General features: G+C 37.2%; 1 protein-coding gene across 7 annotated transcripts in view; it reads right to left on the bottom strand.

The window, feature by feature from the left end:
• Positions 1-20,892, bottom strand: part of PLAGL1 (PLAG1 like zinc finger 1) — a 50,825-nt gene extending 29,933 nt beyond the window's left edge. For all 7 annotated transcript variants that reach the window (XM_059700574.1, XM_059700575.1, XM_059700573.1 and 4 more), the window contains exons 1-3: positions 20,635-20,892; positions 15,890-15,959; positions 6,815-6,856 (exon numbers count right to left, since the gene is read on the bottom strand). The gene's annotated coding sequence lies outside the window, so the exon portion shown is untranslated. The remainder of the gene's footprint in view (positions 1-6,814; positions 6,857-15,889; positions 15,960-20,634) is intronic.
• Positions 20,893-21,234: the final 342 nt, after the last annotated feature.

The following is a 21,234-nucleotide window of genomic DNA, read 5'->3' on the forward strand; positions in this document are numbered from 1 at the left end:
TGTGACAGAACCCCCATTGTTCATTACACACTAGCCCCAAACTCGAGTAATTCTAATGTAAGCATGAGAAACCACGGTCTCCTTTGGGGTGAATTTCCAAATTCCTCTGTGTTAAATTGAGGTCTAATTTTCCTTGGGCCTGGTTTTCACAAGAAGGTCCATTCCACCCCATGTGCTCCTTTTCAGCTGTCAATAAACAGAGGCAGTGAATTCCCCCAGGGCTTCACAAAGCTAGTTAGGCAGAGCCATTCATTCCTTCAGGAAAACAGGGCATTGATTTCAGCGAGTTCCCAGGGAGCAGCTGCCACAAAGAGATCAAAGGCCCACCTCTCTCTCCCTCCATTGCTTTCATTAGGCCATGCCCAGACAAACAGCGACAGGTTTCCTTGAGACAAGGAGAAGGCCCGGAGACCACCTCATGGTTCAATTCAAATTCATCCGTTTCCTACATTCCAGTGACAGTCCAGAATGCTAACCATGACAAACCAGCACAATTGCCAGGCATAATATACTGCGCGCTAGTTCATCCAAGGTCAGAGGGAGAAAACGGGCACCAAGGGAAGTCCTCTGCTACCAGGGCCTGCTGGGCCTCAATGGCCCCCTGACATTCCATAAATACACATTGCCTTCTCACTCTCCCTTTCTTCTTCCATCCTGCAATCCTCCAAGTGACGGTCTCCCTTCATCTCCAATTTCCTTCGTGTCACCGTACCCAAACGACAGGGACACTTTATTCTCCATCGAATAGCTCTACTGATGATTGGAGTGTGGCTATCGTGCAGCCCTCATTGGCTGGCACCCAGTAAGCTACGACATATGATGAATTTAGAGCTGTAATTCCTAGGGCTTCCCGCAAAGGCCGCTAGACCTAAAGAAAGAGTCAGTTTGCGTAAATTCTGTTTGCCAAACAAAACCGTGAACAGCGACAGAACAGTTAGCTTTTTTATTTGAGCTGGGTAATCATCCAAACTGGTAATCCAGCCTCCTAAATGACAGCCTGTGTGTGAATGAGCCATGTGTGTGTTTGTGGGAGTGAGGAGGGACTAGGAAAAAACACAGATTGGCCTGATTGGTTAGCTACACTGAGCAGATATTATTAAAAAGTTTCCAAGGTCTGCACTGAATTCTGAACGGCTTCTTTGACACAGCTTTCATGAAAATCTGAAACAAAATGTGTTCATTTTACTGAGCTCCACTCCATTCCTGTCACTAGTCCTCAGTGAACATGGGAACAGATGAGTTAAATTTCAAAATTCCTAACCTAAAAAGAAAAGAAACGATATTGGAATGAGAGGGATGGAGAACTCACTCCTTGACACAGAACATAACCTTTCTAGGTGCCTGTCTTTTGAGCTTCAGTATTGATCTGGGGGATTCAATCACTGATTACTCATTTGACTCAACGATGCCATTTTGTACAGGGTGCTGAACAGCCCACATTGGCTCAGCTGGGGACAGAGATGAACTTAAGAAATGCAGAGCTCTAGACTGCACAGAAAATGTAGCTTAGTAAGCGCAGTTGTACAGTCATCGTAGGAACCTGAAAGCTGACTCTGGCACTGGATCATGTTGGGCCTCTCTGTTTTCCTACTCTCCCAAAATGGAGAGAGAAACATCAAGAATCCCTTTACAAGGTATTGTGAAATAATGCTACATCTCAAAAATTATGTATCTCATCAAAAAAAAGCTGCTCTTATGAGTAGAAACTCCTTATATAATAGATCGTTCTATAATCTAAGAGAGCTGTTCTGGAAACTCACTAAGTTTCTATAAATCGGATCATTTTTTAAACGCACTCAAAAAATGTCCTACTTAAAGAAAGACTGTGCCAAATGATGAAATACACTCATCAGTTCATTTATATGCCTTTCAAGAGCATTTAGAGAACTTAGGAACATCCCTGTGGTCTTCACCATGACCAGCCGAGATAGCTGGCTTTATTCATTTCTATTTTTGAATGAAGAAAATAGACTTGAGAGGTAATAAACTGACTTACCAAAGTCATAGAATTAGTAAGTAGCAGAGTTAGAACTTGAAGTATTCTGTTTCTAAATCTCATGCTGTTTCCACTGTACCCAGCTACCCTGTATGCATATAATTATTCACCGAAGTTCTCTCACCATAGCTATATTAACTAAGTCATCATCTATTTCTAAACCCAATGCATCCCACCATTCAATCAAGAAGGTAGTGCATGCACTCCGGTATCAAGTAGATCCATACCTAAATTTTAGTGTCGCCTTTTTGTAAATTAAGCAGTTAACAATATTTTTAGAACCTCAGTTTCCTCATCTGCAAAAGAGGAATAATAATAATACCTTTTCTCATAGGGTCTGTGAAGGGTCAAATTAGATAACCTGTATAAAGCACCTGGAACAGTGTTAACATATAACAAATGCTCAATAAGGGTGGCTGTTGGCATTGATGTTGAAAATCAAAGCAATGTAAAACTTGTTAAAATGGGGAAAACGCTTCCTTTTAAATTTAAGGAATTTTTTATGGCCCAGAATATGTCCCTGGGTTAGTTGGAAGTGTGATGTTCGGTTAAAAGATATTTCCCTAGCAACCTTTCTGTTCTAATTTAATTCCATTATGGTCAAGGAACATTCTTTGTATGATTTAAATCCTTTTAAATTAATTGACTTGTTTTCTTACACAGAATATGGTCTATCTTGATTAATGTTCTGAGTGCACTTGAAAAGAATATGTATTCTGCTGTTGTTGAGTGGAGTGTTCTATAAACAACAATTAGGTCCAGTTGGTTAATAGTGCTATTTAATTCTTCTATATCCTTATTTATTTTCTATCTACTTAATCTATCATCTACTGAGAGAGGGTGTTGAAAACTGATTATAATTGTGGATTTGTCTACTTCGCCTTGTGCAAACTGAAACTCTATTATTAGATGCATAAACATTTAAGATTATGTCTTCTTGAGAAATTTACCATTTTATCATGAAAGAATTTTATTCTTGAAAATATTCTTTGCTGTTATTTCTATTTTCTACTTTATGATATTAATATAGCCACTTCTTAAAAATTAGTGCTAAAATATATGCTGTTTTCCATCCTTTAGCTTATAAACTATTTGTGCCTTTATATATGTGAAATACATTTTTTTCAGGCAGCATGTAGCTAATTCTTGTGTGTGTTTTATCAAATCTACTCTGACATTCTTTGTCTTTTAACTAGAGTATTTAAACCATTTATACTTAATGTGATTCTTGACATTTGTTAGGTTGAATTGTAGCATCTTGTTATTTGTTTTGTATTTGTCCCATCTGTTCTACGTTCCCTTTTTCCTTTTTTCTGCCTTCTTTTGGACCGATTATTATTTTATTTTATCTCTTGGCTTATAACTCTTTGTTTTGATGTTTCAGTGGCTGATTTAGTGTTTATAATCGTATCCTTAACTTATTACAATGTACTTTCAAGGGATATTATACCTGCTCACATATAATATAAAAACTTTATGGTTTTATATTTCAATTTTTTTCTTCCTGACCTTTGTGCAATTCTTTTCTTTTTTTAAAAAATATATTTTATTGATTTTTTTTACAGAGAGGAAGGGAGAGAGATAGAGAGTTAGAAACATCGATGAGAGAGAAACATCGATCAGCTGCCTCCTGCACACTCCCCACTGGGGATGTGCCCGCAACCCAGGTACATGCCCCTAACCGGAATCAAACCTGGGACCTTTCAGTCCGCAGGCCGACGCTCTATCCACTGAGCCAAACCGGTTTCGGCCAATTATTTTCTTATATTTCATGTTATCAACCCCAACTCTATTGTTACTATTTTTATTTAAACAATTATTTATCTTTTATGAAAGATTAAAGATTTTTAAATTTTATACGTTTACCCAGGTGGCTATCATTTCTGATGTTGCTTATTTCCATCTGATATTATTTTCCTTCTTCCTAGGTGCTTCCTTTAACATTTCCTGTTGTGTGGGTCTAATGGTAATATATTCTTTCAACTTGAGAAAGTCTTTATTTTCATTATCTTTTTTAAAAGATATTTTTATTAGTTATAGATTTCTAGCTTGACAGTTTTTTCTTTCATTACTTTAAAGATATTATTCCACTGTTTTCTGGCTTACACTGCTTTTGACGAAAAGTTTGACATCATTCTTTGTTCCTCTACATTTACAGTATATGTTCTCTGCTTTAAAATATTTCTCTTTATTACTGGTTTTAAACTATTTGATTATGGTGTACCTTAGTCTAATTTTCTTCCGTTTTTGTTTTTTTTGTTCATGCTAGGTTTTCATTAAGCTTCTGAGATATGTGGGGTCATTGTTTTCATCAAATTTAGCAGACTTTCAAGCATTATTTTTTCTTTTCCTTCCTTCCTTTGGAGACCCTAATTACACATATACAGGGGTATTTGGCTGATTGAAGTTGTCCCACAGCTTACTGATGGGCTGTTTTCTTTATTCTGTATTTTTGTGTTTCATTTTGTAAAATTTCTGTTGCTATGTCTTTAAGTTCACAAAATCTTTCTTCCTGCAATGCCTAGTCTACTGTTATTCCTACCCAGTGTAATTTTCATCATGTTATGGTGTCTCTAGAAAATCAATTTGGGTCTTATAATAGCTTTCATGTCTATCCTTAACAAACTTTATGTTTTCCTCTACTATCTTGAATATAGTTATAACTATTTTAACATCTTTGTTTAGTAAATATGTTTTCCTTATTAAAATATTATGAATTTTAATTAGATTAATTTAATTAAAATCTGTTTATTAAATCCATGGCATTTCTGGACCTATTTCTATTGATTATTTTTTCTCTTTACCATTGAATTTTTCAGTTTCTTCTTATATCTGGTAAATTTTGATTGAACACTGGGCACTGCTTATTTTACCTTATTGGGTGCTAGATATTTGGTATTTCTTTAAATATTCTTGAGCTTTGTTCTGGGATGGAATTAAGCTACTAGAAACCATTTGATACTTTAAAACAGGAGTCCACAAACTATGGCCCACAGTTCAAATCTGGCCCACACTATTTCTGTAAATAAGGTTTTATTGGAATACAGCCCTCCCCATCATTTACATACTGTCTATGGCTGCTTTTACAGTACAATAGCAGAGCTTAGTAGTTGCAAGAGATCATATGACCTGAAAAGTCTAAAATATCTTCCATTTGGCCCTTTACAAAAAGGTTTTATGACCTTTAATGGCTTCCTTCTAAGATTTTTTAGGAAGGATCAGGGCAACATTTACTCTGGGGCTACTGCTGCCTTGTTACTGGGCAAAACCCTTCTGATCATTCCAGCTAATACACTTGTATTACAAAGTTTACTCTCAATGGTGGGGACACACACTTCCCAGCCCTATGTGAGCTACCTTTTCCCTTCCAGTGGTTCTTTTTTCAGCCTTGGGTAATTCTTTAACATGCATGCACTAATTAGCATTCAGCTGAAGATCTCCAGAGTTCTCTTTGTGGAACTCTCTCTTCTCTGGGCTCTATCCTGCAATTCTAGCTGCCTCGGCCTCCCTGAATTCCCTACTCTTATCACTGCAATTCAGTGTGACCACTGGTCTGTGTTTGGTTCCCCTTCTTATGCTGTGGCCTCATGCACATCATTTGTTTCCCTTCTCTCAGGGTCACTTCTTATGTCGCTTGTTGTTCAATGTCTGAAAACTTTTTTTTCATAATAGTTTATGGGGCTCTTATTTTTGGCTGCTCAGGCAGGAGCATAAATCCAGTTTCTGTTACTACATCATGGCTGGAAGTCATTGTGGAAGTCCCCTCATTATGAAATTCCGCTTTCTTACATTTTCATTAGTGCTTTACATTTTCAAGTAAGTGCTGACAAATCTACATTATCTCATTTCTTTTGTCCACTTTGCTAAGATGTAGAGATTACGTAAAAGCTCAAAAAAATACAAAAAAGTGATTTGCTGCGTCTATTGCAGATCAGCCCATGTCTCCTAATCATTTTCTCTCCTATAAAAATATATAATTTTTTCAAAATTTACTACATATAAGGATATAAGTAATAAAAGGTAGTCTTCTGTATAAAGCATATTGCACAATTATTTATTACTAGTGTCTCAAGCTTACAGTACTGAGAAATATAGAATTATTTAAAAGATTAATAGTTACTGAATGCTGCTAATAGCCAGGTATATCACCTCAGCTAATCCTCATAAATATCACAGCTATTATTATTTCAATTTTATAAATGACGAACTGTGGCTCAGAAAGGTGCACTAACTTGTTTATAGTCATGTACTTAACCATATCACAGCCAGAATTCAAGCCAGGCTGTGCTTGGTTCTAAAACTTGTACTCTCCAACATGCTTTCTGCTCCTTAATTTATAACTCGTAAAAGGGGAGCTTCTAGAGCTAAATTTTGAAAGAACACTCCAAGTCCTCAATAACAAAATGGCATTAGGAACCATTTACTAAAAGTATCAAGACCGATTCACTTTTTTTCTACCAAAGAACTTCTAATCAAACAACAACGAATAAGAAAATAAAGTATACAGAAATATATAGGTGATTAATATTTGAATTTATTTTAAGTCATATATAATCTAATTAAAGTTCTAAATCAGGCATTCAAACTTCCTTATTGAGTTATCTGGGCAAGCCTACAACCTACAAAATTCTGCTGACCTTGAGCTCTAGCAGATTTTTCTTACATCTAAGTATTAAAAACATATTCTGCTTCCTTAAGATCTTATTGTTTATTTTCTGGTAACAAGTTTTGCTCCAGGTTCTCTAGAAAAGTACTCTCATGTAATTAGAAAATGCAAATATCAAGGTGGAGGATAAAAAAATTAAAATATCAACTTACAAAAGCCAATGATGACTATGTTATCAATCAGGCAGGAACAACCTAAAAATAAAATAAATTTAAAAATAAAAATTATTTTAGTTTTATATAATAGTTTCATATTCATTTTTAAATTGAATTTCATTAAGATAATTGCAGATTCACATGGGGTTTTAAGAGTGATCTTGAGTATCCTTTACTCAGTTCCCCCCAATGGTAACATTTCACAAAACTGAGGTACAACATCACAATCAGTATGTTTATATTAATACAACCCACTGGTCTATTGAGATTACCCCAGTCTCATTAAATTTGTGTTTGTGTGTGTATATGTGTGTATTTAGTTCTATAGAATTGCATCACTCCCAACACTTGTATATATATATCTCTGATAACAGTTTCCTCTATATTATCACCCTCTCCATTTATACTAGAGATACTTCTCCCCAACATACCATGCTCTGGTATTCCCCAACCTTTAATTAACAAAACCTTTACTGACCTCCACTTCTCTCACTATATCCCCAGACTAACTCTGAAAAGAATAGAAAATTTAGACAATCCTCATTTCCTCACCTAGTCACTTTTCAACCCATTCCCCTGGCTCCCATCTCCACCACTCTATCCTTATCAAGGTCTTCAAAGCCATTATTATCCTCATTTCAAAAATCATGATACTGAAGCTCAAGAGAGATTACTAGGTTGAGATGGTAAAGACAAACCTTCCCTTGGAGATAAGCAAGAGCCCAAGGACTACCCCAAAGTACTCTTTTCAGAATATTACACTTCCTTCCTCTCTTATATCATCCTCTCTGCATTAAATCTCCGATTTCTTGGACTATCTCATTGTTTTTCATCAGTTTTAACTGAGAAAAAGAATTTCCCTGACTTATGAATATTTTATCTATAACACTTGATGTATATTATTTTATTTAATTGTCACAACAACCTGAGAATAGGAGGTTTTATCCCCTTTGTCCAAATAAGAAAATTTTGGCTGAGAAAGAATAAAACCTTTCCCTATAGCAGATAGTTAAGAAGTAGAACAGCCAGCATTTGACCTGATCACCTGGATTGTGGGACCAAAGCTGCCAGCCCTTCATCATGGTTAGATCCCATAGTTTCTCAGTTGTTCCTATTACATAGTAACACGGTAAGGGCACCATTCAGAGAGAGGTGGCATGGTCCCAATACCTCCATCAGGTCAGAAAACCTAGCATTGATACAAACTTGCTATGAGCAAACACACAAGAAACTGATTTCTATATCACAATGGGACTTTATGATGGGAATTATAATTGTCAAGACATGACACTCAACTTTGGTGGTCAGCACATTTTCCCTCCCTAGCTCTACCTAGGAAGCTAAATTAGTAAGGAGGGGGTATGTGACAGACTGTAATATGGAGTAAGTGGGCAGAAAGACTTGCCCCATTCCCAAACAGAGCAAATCTTCCACTCTCCACTCCTATGTGGCTAAGATAAAATGCCCCCTTACAAATGGGGACCAGGAAGGGACAGTTCAGAAGGAACTGTTGGCTATTCACCTGTCTGTGCTCTGAATAGGGAGGTCAGATGATGCTGCCTTTGCTGCTATTAGCTCTACATTAGCTGTTCCTGACAAAACAGCCAGGCAAGAGATGGAATAGACGACTCCACCACCTCCACCCATTAAAACCATTACAGAAATAGAGATGCTGGCCTCTAAATAGCTGAGAGCGTCTAAGAGAGGATTCATGAAATAAACACATCTTCAATACATACAACCTCTGATCAATCCCCTCCAAAATATCCCAACCAACCAAGTCTTTCCTCCTCTTTCTTCCTATTTTGAGGGGGCAGGGAAATTCAGTGAGGTAATTACAAAATATTTTGAGTTGCCAGACTAATAGAAAAAAATTAAATGTTCCTTCTTGTTTTAGATACACACAGAGATGCCATCTACTCTAATTTTTAGGAATCTGAGTAATCTGTTCATGCTTTAAAGTTAGAACATTTTCCATCACCTACTTCTCCAACACTGAGGGAAAACTAGAATTAACACAAATAGGTAAATCACAACAACAACAAAATATAAACCATAAAGTTTACTGGAGAATTTTTAATTTACAATATCTAAAGATTATGTATGGATCTGTATTCTATTATGTTAATATCCCCAGAAAGGTGAAAGAAAAATCAACACTTTTCCTATATAATGCAGATTTTTAAAACCTCACAATGATTTCCTAAATTACGTCCTCTGAGAATATGAACGTCTTTCCCCAGCTGTTTAAAAGCAATTTTCTAGATTGCAATTTTAAGCATCTCTTTGAATGCGACAAGGTCTTACCCTTAAAATGTATGACACTGACTTCTGCTTCACAGAAGTGCAGACAGAATTAACATAATAGTTCTACTTCATACAAGCTCTCAAAATCTCCAGCGGGAGCTAAACTAAACTAGTTGCATTATAAATGCTAATAGTATGCTTTAAAAAAACATGGCATAATGAGAGTAGTTACTAAAGTAGCTTGTATTCAGCCCCAATACTTTACTGCCACATGCGTTTCTACAAGACCCATTGTTATGGACTGAATTGGGTCTCTCAAAATTCATATGTCGAAGCCCTAACCTCCAGTGTGACTATTTGAAGATAGGTCCTTTAGGGAGGCAATTAAGGCTAAATGAGGTTAAGGGTAGAGCCCAAATCCAACAGCACTGGTGTCCTTACAAAAAGATAAAGAGACACCAGTGGCCACTCTCTCCAAGCAAGCACAGAGGAAAAGGCCACGTGAAAACACAGCAAGAAAGCAGTAGTCATCTGTAAGCCAGAAAAAAAAGAGGTCTCATCAGAAACTGAATTTGCTGGTACCTTGATCTTGGACTTCTAGCCTCCAGAATTGTGAGAAAATAAATTTATGTTGTTTAAACTGCCCAATCTGTGGTATTCTGTTAATGACAACCTAAGCATACTAATTTAGATTCGGTACTGTGAAGTGTGGTGCTACTTAACAAATGACTGAAAATGTGGAAGTGGCTTTGGAACTGGGTAATGAATGGTAGAGGCTGAAAGAGTTTTGAGGTGTTTACTAGGAAAAGTCTATATTGCCTTGGAGAGACTGCTGGTAGAAATAGGAAAGTTAAAGGTGATTCTGGTGAGACTCACTAAGGTGGAAATGAAGAATACGCTACTGGAAACTGGAGGAAAAGTGATCCTTATTATAAACTGGCAAAGAATTAGGCTGAATTGTGTTCTAGTATTTAGTGGAAGAAAGAACTTGGAAGTGATAAAATCAAATATTTAGTTGAAGAGATTTCTAGTCAAAGTGTTGAGGCATGTAACCTGGCTTCTCCAGTAAAATGTAAGAGGAGAGAGATAAATAGAAAAAATTCCTAAGCAAAAAATAACGAGAACATGAAGATTTGGGAACATTCTCAATCTACCCATCCTGCAAAAAATGAGAAAGCATGTCCAGGAGAAGGTGTGGCTAGATAATCATTCCACAATGAGATTGGAATTAATCGGCTAAATTTGCAAAAACCAGAAATAGAGTTGGGATTATACCAACAGGACACTGCCAATTTGGACCAAAGGAAACCTAGATGGGATAAAATAAAGGAAGGCCTTTCCACTACTGAGATTGAATAGGACTAGAAGATAAGCTATTTGACTGCAAACCATGCTTTATTCTTTAAGAAAAGGAAATAAAGACCCCCCACCCCCACCCTAGGCAATTCAGAGATCATCAGCATTCCACTCCCACCAAAGAAAAACTATGGCATATTGAAATAATGGAATGCTACCCAGAATATACAACAAAGTGTGTATGCATGCTTCAACATGGATGGATTTCAACAAAGTATGCAGAATGAAAAAAAGTCAGACACAAAGCAATACATACTATTTGGTTATTCTTAAAGTTCAAAAATAGTTGAAACTAATCTACAGTGAGGGAAATCAGAAGAGTGTTATCTCTAGGGGAGATACTGGCTGGAGGATGCATGAGAGAATTTTTCTTTCTGGATGGATGTAATATTGTCTACCTTGATCTAGTGCTTACACAGATATATATAAATTCATCAAGCTGTATATTTAAGATTGCCTCACTTTATATGCCCCCCCCCATGTATTTTATAACTCAGTAGGAGAAAAAATACTTCATAAAATATAAGCTAACTATTTTTACCTTATCAGTTGCCTTACTTCAAGGTTATTAGGCAAACGTAAAATTTTCTACTTGAACATAGGACAGAAACCAAACAAATTGTGCTTAAGTTTCTAACTGTTTCACTGGCCCTAAAATAATTAGACTATTCAAACCTTACTCATTAGAATAAATAAAAACTTAGAAGGAAAATCCAAAGAAAGTAGGAGTACATCAGTTAGTCCACATCAAGCGGCTTGGTCACGGAAACAAAGGCTCCAAGCAGCATACTGACGATGTAAGTAACGCGATTTTGGTAGTGTGTTTTTACCATAAATATGTCTATTAAATAATTTTATTTAACTATTTATTTTTAGTATCACAGTAGTATGGCATAGAAGAAAGAGCAAGAGCTTTTAAATCAGACAAACCAGTTCTGCCACTTACTAACTATACGGTGTTGGGCAAATTTCTTAATCTCTTTGATACTGAGTTTCTTCACAATTTAAAACAGGGACAATAATACTTACTTTGCAGACCTGTAGTACAATTATACTAGGTATAGAAGGTACTTAAGAATGGTAGATATTTAGCAATAGCTCTTTGTATGCAAAGTATCATGGTAGGTAATGGAACCCTATCTCTAAGAACCTGACCAACTGGAAATGACATTTAGATATAAAGACTGGTGACGAAAGGTAAGAATTTAACAAGGGCTACAGATTACAAATCACAGAGTTCCTATCTAGCTAGTAGGGTTGCGGAGGAGTATCCTCTGAACAGAGCTTGGAAATTTTTTGGAAAACCCACTGAAGGCATAGGAAATGGCATGCGTAAAAGCAGAGCCTCAAACACAGTACAGTGACTTCCAATTCTGGCGAGTAGTTAAGACCCACTGTGCTACTGGACTACCTCTGAGGAATAAGACTATGAGGCTCGGAAAGCAAGTTGGGACTAGACAGGGAAGGACCACTGTCAAGGACCTGTTTTCTCAAGTCCTGGCATGTCACTGAAGGATTTTTTTAGAGAACTGACCCCCAGTGGTCATGAGCCACGCTAGAAAGGGGAGGAAAACATATGGGGAGAAAAAACATAGGGTGATAAGGGCCCAATCCAAGATGCTCAGAGGAGTGAAAGAAACAAACAGAAAAGGTAGAGTTCAATGTTGCCCACATTTTAAAAATGGACAGACATTGAGTTTCCTTGAATGATTCGAGTAGGCCTGCCTTCAGCTTTTGAAATGATCCTGACACGGCCCATACACTCAAGAGCAGAGAAGAATCCCAAACCAGCAAAACATATTGCCCGGCACATCAAAAGTACTCAATACATATTGTTGGCAAATGAATCTTTCAGAATATTCCAAATATTGAAACCTCTACAATAAAACATTGTTCAAGGTGAAACATGTAGAAAAGCTAAGATCATTTTTCATTTCCTGTTGAGGGCCCATTTTTCATAATATATGCCAAGTTCTGAATTTGCTCAATTCAATATTGAAAAAGGCTCATTTGCAAGAGCTATCTTGATCTCTATCTCTACCCAAAGACTCAGATATAAATCGCTCTAGAAAGTTGGGAATGTTGCCACCTCAGTTGCTAAGCTCTTGTGTAATCTTTTTTTCAGGAATTTATCACTCATTACGTCTTGGGCTATGACAAAAGAAGAGCCACTGTATGATATGAATAGTATATGAAAAAAATTAAACAAGTTAAATCCAGATCATAGAAATATGTGTAAGGTTTACCCAGGAATACAAGATGATTTAATAATTAATATATTAAAATAATTAAAATAACCTCTCACATTAAGAAATACAGAAAGGAAAAAATAACTATGTCCCTAGGACTATGCATAATTCTTAGCCCTTTCTATGTATGAGCTCATTTAATGATCTCAACAACCTTCCTGGTAGACATTTTATCTACATTTTATAGATGAAAAAATTGAAATATAGAGAAATTAAGTAATTGCCCAAGGTTACACTGTGGAGGTAAGAAGCAGCACACTTAGGAATTGAACCCAGGCAATCTGGCTCCAGAGTCAAAATTCCAGTTAATAAATGTAGAAAGAATAAAGAAAATGGAAAATCATCATTAGAATACCACAATAATTGCTGCAGGTAAGATCAGCTGAATGCTAAAATTAGTGGACAACCTTAAAGAGAAACAGGGTATTTGCAAACCCTCAAAATATCTCCCTCAAAGTATTTACTAATTACCATGGTAGTTTTAACATATATTCTCAAATCATTTGATACTTTTCCCTCTCCTCCCCATGAGTGTGGACTTGCTTCTAACAGAAGAGATAGAAAGTGAAAAAGTAATGATGTTACAGTGGAGAAATCTACTAGACACCATCCAAACTATGTGATCAAGGTTAACATGCTGATGTGAATATCATGTTCCCCCACATAGGATGCAACAGAAGGACACAATATCTCTGTGGTATTCTTCCTCCCAAGTCCACACCCTCAGTCTAATAGTAAGAAAACATCAGACAGACCCAAATTGAGGGACGCTGTACAAAATACATGACCAGTACTCTTCAAAAGTGGCAGGGTCATGAAAAACAAGTGAAAACTAAAAAAACTGTCACAGATTGGAGTAGCCTGGGGAGACATGACAACTAAATGCAATTTGGTATATGGATTAGATCGTGGAACAGAAAAAGGACATTGGTGGGAAAAGTGGGAAATCTTGAATAAAGCCTGTCATTTAGTTAATAGTATTGTGTCAATGTTAATTTCTTAATTTTGGTAAATGTACCAGGTTATGTAAGATGTTAACATAGAGGACGGTTGGTGAAGGGTGTATAGGAACACTCTATACTATCTTTGCAACTCTTCCATAAGTCTAAAATTATTTAATAAATTTTTTACTTTAATACCCATTAGTGAAAACAAATCTCAATAAACCAGGAATAGAAGAAAATTTCTCAATTTGGTAAAAGACATTTACCAAAAAAATAAAAAAATACAGTAAACATTATCTTTAATAGTGAAATACTGATTATCTTCCCTCAAGTTTAGAAAAAAACAAGGATATCCATTTTAAACACTTCTGTTAAATATCCTTCCAGTGTTCCCAGCCAATGCAATAAAGCAAGAAAAAGAAAAAAGGAGTAGAGATTAGAAAGGCAAATTAAAACGATTTCTTTTTTGCAGATGATGTGATTGTGCATTGATAAAATCCCCAACAATCTATAAGCTACCAGAACTGAAAAGTGAATTTAGCAAGGTCACAAAATACAAGTTTGATATACAAAAATCAATTGTATTTCTAGGTACCAGCAAGATGATTGAAAAATAAAATTAAGAAAAAGACATTTACAATAGCATAAATAAATCAAATGCCTAGAAATAAATTTAATAATGCATTAAGTTCTCCACACTAAAACCACCAAAATAATGCTAGAAATAATTGAAAAACTTATTCAATTGAGAGACATATCATGTTCATAGAGTGGAAGATTCTGTTAAGATGCCCATTCTCCAAAATTTGTTCTATAGAGTTGATGCAATTGCAATCAAAAGTCTGGTAGACTTTTTTTAAAAAAATAGACATTAATAAGCTCATTCTAAAATTTATATAGAAATGCAATAGCTAAAACAGTCCTTAAGAAGAACAAAAGTGGAGGCTTTACACTACTGTATGTCAGGACTTACTATAAACTACAGTAGTTAATTAAGAAAGTGTGGTACCGACGGAAAATTGGTCAGTATTTCAAGTGGAACAGAATAGAGTACAGAAGAGGATCCAAAATATGATCATTCATTTTTAACCGAGACCCCACTGCAACCTGATGGGAAAAGAAAGGTCTTTTCAATAAATGTGTAGAGCAGCTGGATGCCCATGTGGAAAATAAATCTGGACCCCATCTCACACCAAACACAAAACCAGCTGGAGGTAACTCAAAGACCCAACCGTGAGGACTAAAACGATAAAGCTTAGAGGAAACCAGAGGCAAATCTCTTTAGGTCCTCGAGGGAACTTCACAAAACAAGTCTGACTGGTCAATAAAGATATAAAAAGATGTTTAACATTAACACTCATGGAAATGCAACCAACTTACCCAAAGACCACCAGTTCAGCTCCATATATTTAGGGTGGTGTCATGAACATCTGCAGTAATTTTTAATTAATTTATTTATTTATAATGACCCCAAACTGAAAACAACTCATATATTCATCCACAAGAGAAAGGATAAATAAACTGTGGCATCTCCATATAAACCAAACATTTTCCATAAAGAGTTCAATAGAAAATATTTTAGGCTTCGTGGGATATATGGTCTCTGTTACAACTACTCAACGCTCATGAAAGGACATGGCTATGTCCAATAACATTTTAATAAAACATGTTTTGGGCTGCATGGGCTGACAGGCCATAGTTTGCCAGCCCCTGCTATAAAGCCAAAACAAAAAACTACTTATACTGGCAACAAGGATGAATCTAAAAAATATTCTGTGAACAAAATAACACAAAAAGAATAAACTGTATGATTCCATTTATAAGCAGTTCAAGAATACCTGAGAATAATCCATGGTGAGAGACGTCAGGAGAGTACCTGACTGGGGGAGAGGAATGGTTCTGTCGATAGTAAGGAAGAGGAGGGAACTTTTGCAGGGGATAAAAATGTTTTTTTGTCTTTATCAGGGTAGTGATCACGCAGGCATAAATTTCAATAAGCCACACATTTTATTTTACTTTGTTTTTATTGTATGTAAATTTGGAGAAGAAAACAAAAATTAGACAAAGATCACAATACAGGTCTAAAATTACCTAAAATTCAACATGGTCAAAATATAGAAAAGCTAGATTAAAATTAAAAGACATGGATGACAGAATGAGAAAGCTTAACAGAAGTTGAATCAGAGTTCTTGAAGGAATGAAAAGAAAAAAATGGAGGGAAAACAATACTGAAAGAAATAAAGGATAAAACTTTCGAGAACTGATGAAACACTAACCTTAGACACAGGAAACACAATCAATCCAGGATAAATGAAATGGCCAACCTGGACACACTCCGTTGTAAAACTGCAGAACACAAGAGAAAAGAGATCTTAAAATCCGGCAAAAACAAACAAACAAACACAGATTACCAACAAATAGCAGTTATTTGAACTAACTGTAACACTGAAGTGAAAGTCAATGGAAAGATATCTCCAAAGGGCTGAGAAAGAAACTGTGTACCTGAAATTATATACCAAGCAAAACCATTATTCAAGAATGAAAGCAAAATAAAGACATTTTCAGGTAAAGTTTGCCATCAACAGCCTCTGAATAAACAAGCTTCTAAAATATATACCCGAGGAAGAAAAAAAATCTGAGATACAAGAAAGAATGACAAAGAATCCATAAAAAGAAAAAAATAATGTAAAATTTATAGGAGAAAAAAATCAAGATGGACCCAAAACTCTGGATGACAATAACATGTGAGCCAGGAAACTAACTGGAGTCTTAGCAAACTTTTTCTTGAATTATTTGTAATAAGAATAGAATTAATAAACTTTAGAGTAAGCTAAGTTTATTAATTAAAAATTTAAAGGAAAAGACTAAAAGAAAGAACTCAACATATAATTTTCATACTAGCTGAGAGGGAGGAAAATGGAATAAGAAAAAATCCAAAAGGTGGCAAAGGAAGAAAACACACACACACACAAAGAAGACAGGATTAAAACAAAACAAAACAAAAAACCAAACAAACAAAAAAACCCACACCATAAAACAGAATGCTAACTTTAATCCTAAGTATATCAGTAATTATGTTAAACTTAATTGGGCTGAGAGCTCCCAGTAAAAGGACAAAGATTGGCAGTGTGGATTGAAAAACAATCAGATTTTACCTTTTTGAAAGTCTAAGCTAATGCTAAGAGAAAGGTGACTACAGTATTATAAAACAAAACAGATTTTAAGGTAAAAGGCGTTTGGGAGAGGCAGCTATAGAATGACAAAAGCTCCAATTCACAGAGAAGATAAAGCAATTCCGAACTTGCATATACTTTCAACTTTTATAAAGCAAAGGTGACAGAATTACAAGAAGAAATTGAGACAACGCATTATTTTATTGTGATGTTTTTATTATACCTATCTCAGTAATTGATAGATCAAACAAACCAAAATACTCGTAAGGTTAAAAAGATTTGAGTGCCACAATTCTTATGCTTAATCTAAGACATATATATATGGATATGTGTACTGGGGTGTGTGTGTGTGTGTGTGTGTGTGTGTGTGTGTGTGTGTGTACCTTGCCCCAAAAGTCTGAGAGTACATATTCTTCTCAATCATTCAAGGAACAGTTGGAAAAGTAACCATGAGGCCATAAAGCAACTCTCAAATTTCAAAGATTCAAAGAATCGGTAGCATAGAGCCCTCATTTGCTGACTACAATGCAAGTTAGAAACCAGTAACAAAAGGATAACTCACAAAACCTTCCAGGTTTGGAAGTAAATAATACTTCTAAAAATCTCATTAAAAAAGAAAAATATAATGAAAAAAGTTTTAATTTTTAGAACTGAAAAATATACTAAATATAAAGCAATAGTAAATAAAAATCTGTAGAATTTGCAGTATAAAGAGCCCAGAAATAAGCCCAAGCATATCTGGAAATATGTTTATGACGGAGGTGGCACTGCAGACCACTGGTCCCAGGACTGCTCCATGCAGGAGAAAGAAAACAGATTAATCTTAATCTCACAACATAACAACTATACATTGATATATATATATATGTATATATTATATATATACATTTATGAGTAAGGTAAATTAAAGATCTAAATATGTAAAAGATACAAACTTCAAATTTTTTTAGAAAAGAATTTCAAAATATATTACCCTAATAGTAGAGAAGACTATCTTAAGACACAAAAACACAAAGAGAAGATTGTCCGCCATTTATTTAACCAACAAAGGGTTTGTATCTTAAACAATGTTTTCTAATAGAAATTTCTGCAATGATGGAAATGTTCTGTTAAACAATATAGTATAATGTAAAATAATATCATAAAATATAATAGCCACGAATCACACTTGCTACTGAGCACTTGAAATGTAGCCTAAAGTGACTGAGGAACTGAAATTTTTGAAGTATGACAACATGTTAGTATTTTAAAATCTCTGATGAAGGTCTGTTATGTTTTTATGTTTTTTCCATCTTTGATTTTTCATAAAAAGACTTTGTTTAAATTTAAATTACTATATAAAATATAATTGCAGTTTTGTAAAAAAATACACAAAAATTGCATTTTAGAAAACACACCAAAATGTGAATTTATTATCTGTGAATGATTTTAATTTTATTCTAAATATTGTTTAAAATATTGTTATTTAGGATATAAAACATTTAAAAATTTTATGAACACTGTTGTATCTACCATAACATTTATGAAATATTTCTGGTATTTAAATTTCCTAGATACCTCTCCCTGATTATGACTTTTTTTTTAAAGAGCAGCTGGAAAATATGAATAATAGACTAGAGTCCTGGCTTCATGTTTCTTCATTCTGAGATGTCCATATTTTAATATATTGGGGGGGGGATTTAATATATAGACATATGTATCATTTAACAAAGAGTTATAAAGCAAAAACACCCATGTAACCATTGCCCAGATCAGGAGACAAAACATTTCCAGCATCCCCGAAGCCCTCAGTGTGTCCCCTCACATTCACAGCCCCCCCCCAACTCCCCAGGAGATAACCACTAACTTGACTTTTATGGTATTAATTTCTTCACTACTTTTAATGCCTATGCATGCATCCTTAAGAACAGCTTTATTTCATCAGGTTCTGAATTTTACATAGATGATATCATACAGTATTCTTCAACAACTTGCTTTTTTTTTTTTTTTGGCTCAACTTTGAGATGCATTTATGTTAAAATACAAAACTACTTTGTTCACCACTGTACTGGGTGGGTTTCATTTTATGACTAGAGTACAATTTACCTTTCTTCTATCAGATGGACGTAAAGGTTGCTTCCAGCTTTGGGGGTATTAAAACAACACTACAGCAAACCTTCTTGTACACGTCTTCTTGTGTATATGTATGAACATTTATCTAGGGCAGTGGCTTTCAAACTTTTTTGACCATGACTCATACATACTAAAGAATGACGTTTTATATCATGACACACATCTGTGTGTATGTATAAAACTGAGAGAAAATTTTTTTTTCACGAAATACCCTATGATCTGATATACATTCCCATATTTTTCTATTCTCTGTCAATTCGTGTTGTACAAGTCCTGATCGTTATCCATGTAACTGATTTCAGACCCACAAAAATGGGCTCCAAACTTTGAAAAACATCGCTCTAGAGCAGTGGTTCTCAACCTTCCTAATGCTGCGACCCTTTAATACAGTTCCTCATGTTGTGGTGACCCCCAACCATAAAATTATTTTCGTTGCTACTTCATAACTGTAATTTTGCTACTGTTATGAATCGTAATGTAAATATCTGATAGGCAGGATGTATTTTCATTGTTACAAATTGAACATAATTAAAGCATAGTGATTAATCACAAAAACCATATGTAATTATATATGTGTTTTCCGATGGTCTTAGGCGACCCCTGTGAAAGGGTCGTTGGACCCCCAAAGGGGTCGCGACCCACAGGTTGAGAACCGCTGCTCTAGAGAATAAATATCTGAGAGGACATGGAACAGGGGCATCCGCTGTTGTCAGCTTTTCCAGATCCTTAACTTTTGAACAAATATTCTTATCTAATTTTACCACTCTTTAATGTTAGAGCTAAAACCATGAAACATAAGGCCGTTTTATCGTTTCCTTCGGTCGTTAAACAGTATTAATCACTTACCATGTGCTGAGGATCCACTGGGCTCCGAGCCAGACGGATGGGTTAATACACGGGCGTGGGGGTGGGGTGGGGAGGACATTAGGGACCAAGACCGCGGTGGGGCCCCAGAAAGCTCACAGGAGGGGCCTCGGATCGTGCCTGGGGAGGGACCGGGGAGGGAAGGATTCCTGGAAGGAGGAGGACCTAAGTTGAGTGTTTCTATTTTTAATTTTTTTATTGGGTTCCTGAAACATAAAAGTAACACATTTGTTGGGAGGGCGGGAAAAAAAGTCAAAATTACAGGAGTATATTTATTAAGAAGTAAAAATCCTCACCGGTGTCCCTCCAGTCTGATGCTGAAACTAAGTAACAAAAATTACATGATCACTTATCCGAACCCAGAGACATTTTAAGGAGCTTAGCGGGTAGGTCCGTACTATGAAAGCATAAAACGAATCCTACTTTCTATAATGCATTTACAAACCTGGAAACAGCTCGTGTTCTTACTTTTAACGGACTTTTCAATGATCTTTTCGGCCTTTGGGCAAGTTTGGAGCGCCAGGTTTCGAACAGCGAGTCTACTTACTGCATGCCCAATAGACGCGAAGGCTTCCCAAAGGGGCGAGAAACGCGACCTGGCGACAGCACTGTGGGGTCCAGCCGACGGGCTCGCCCGGTGACAATCGGTCGGAGTTTCTCGCTCCGTCCCGAGGAGCCGAGGAGCGCGGACCTTCCCGTCCGCGGCGCGGGCGGCACACCCTCCCTGGCGCGGCACGGAGCCCGGTCCTCGCTCTGCTCCGCGGCAATGCCGCCGCCTTCCGCCCGCCGCCCGCGGCCACCCCAGCCCTGTGGCGGGCCCCACGGCCACGGAGCCTGGCCACGGAGCCTGGCCACGGGCACCGACCACCTACCCTTTGGGTCGAGAGTCCCGCGGAACTCAGGCGAGGCAGCTCAGGCTGTCGCCACTGCGGCCATGACGGCAATGCCGGGGAAGTGCCGCGCGATGCCCGCTGAGCTGAGCTGAGCTGAGCTGGAGAGCCGCCCCGTCCGTGTGGCCGTCTGTCCAGCAGGAGAGTGAGGCCAGAATCCGCCCGGCCGCGCCTAAATCAAGGCTCGGGGCGGTGCCGACGGCTTGAGTGACAAGTGGCAGATGCCGTGGGCTTTGCCGCTTGGCAGCCGCGAGGATGGCTGCAGAGGGGAGGCCGTGCAGGCGGAGCCCGAGCCGGAACGGCGCGTCTGCGGGGAGGGCGGGCGGGAGGGCGCTGGGGCCCCCGGCGGGGGCGTCACGTGGCAGGAGGAGGCCCCGCTGGGGAGCCGGGGGTCGGCGGCCTGGGCGGGGGAGCGGGACCGGCGCCCAGACGCCTGGCCGATGGAGTCATGCGTGCGCGCAACGCCAAGGTCGTCCAGGTGCCGCGCTGGCGCAGGTAAACCCGAGGCGGCCCGAAGCCCCCACGGTCACGACGAACGTGCACCGAGGTCCCCGCCGGGATGATCCGCCCGGAGCCCGATCC

The sequence above is a fragment of the Myotis daubentonii genome, chromosome 6 (assembly GCF_963259705.1).
Source record: "Myotis daubentonii chromosome 6, mMyoDau2.1, whole genome shotgun sequence".
Lineage (NCBI taxonomy): Eukaryota > Metazoa > Chordata > Mammalia > Chiroptera > Vespertilionidae > Myotis > Myotis daubentonii.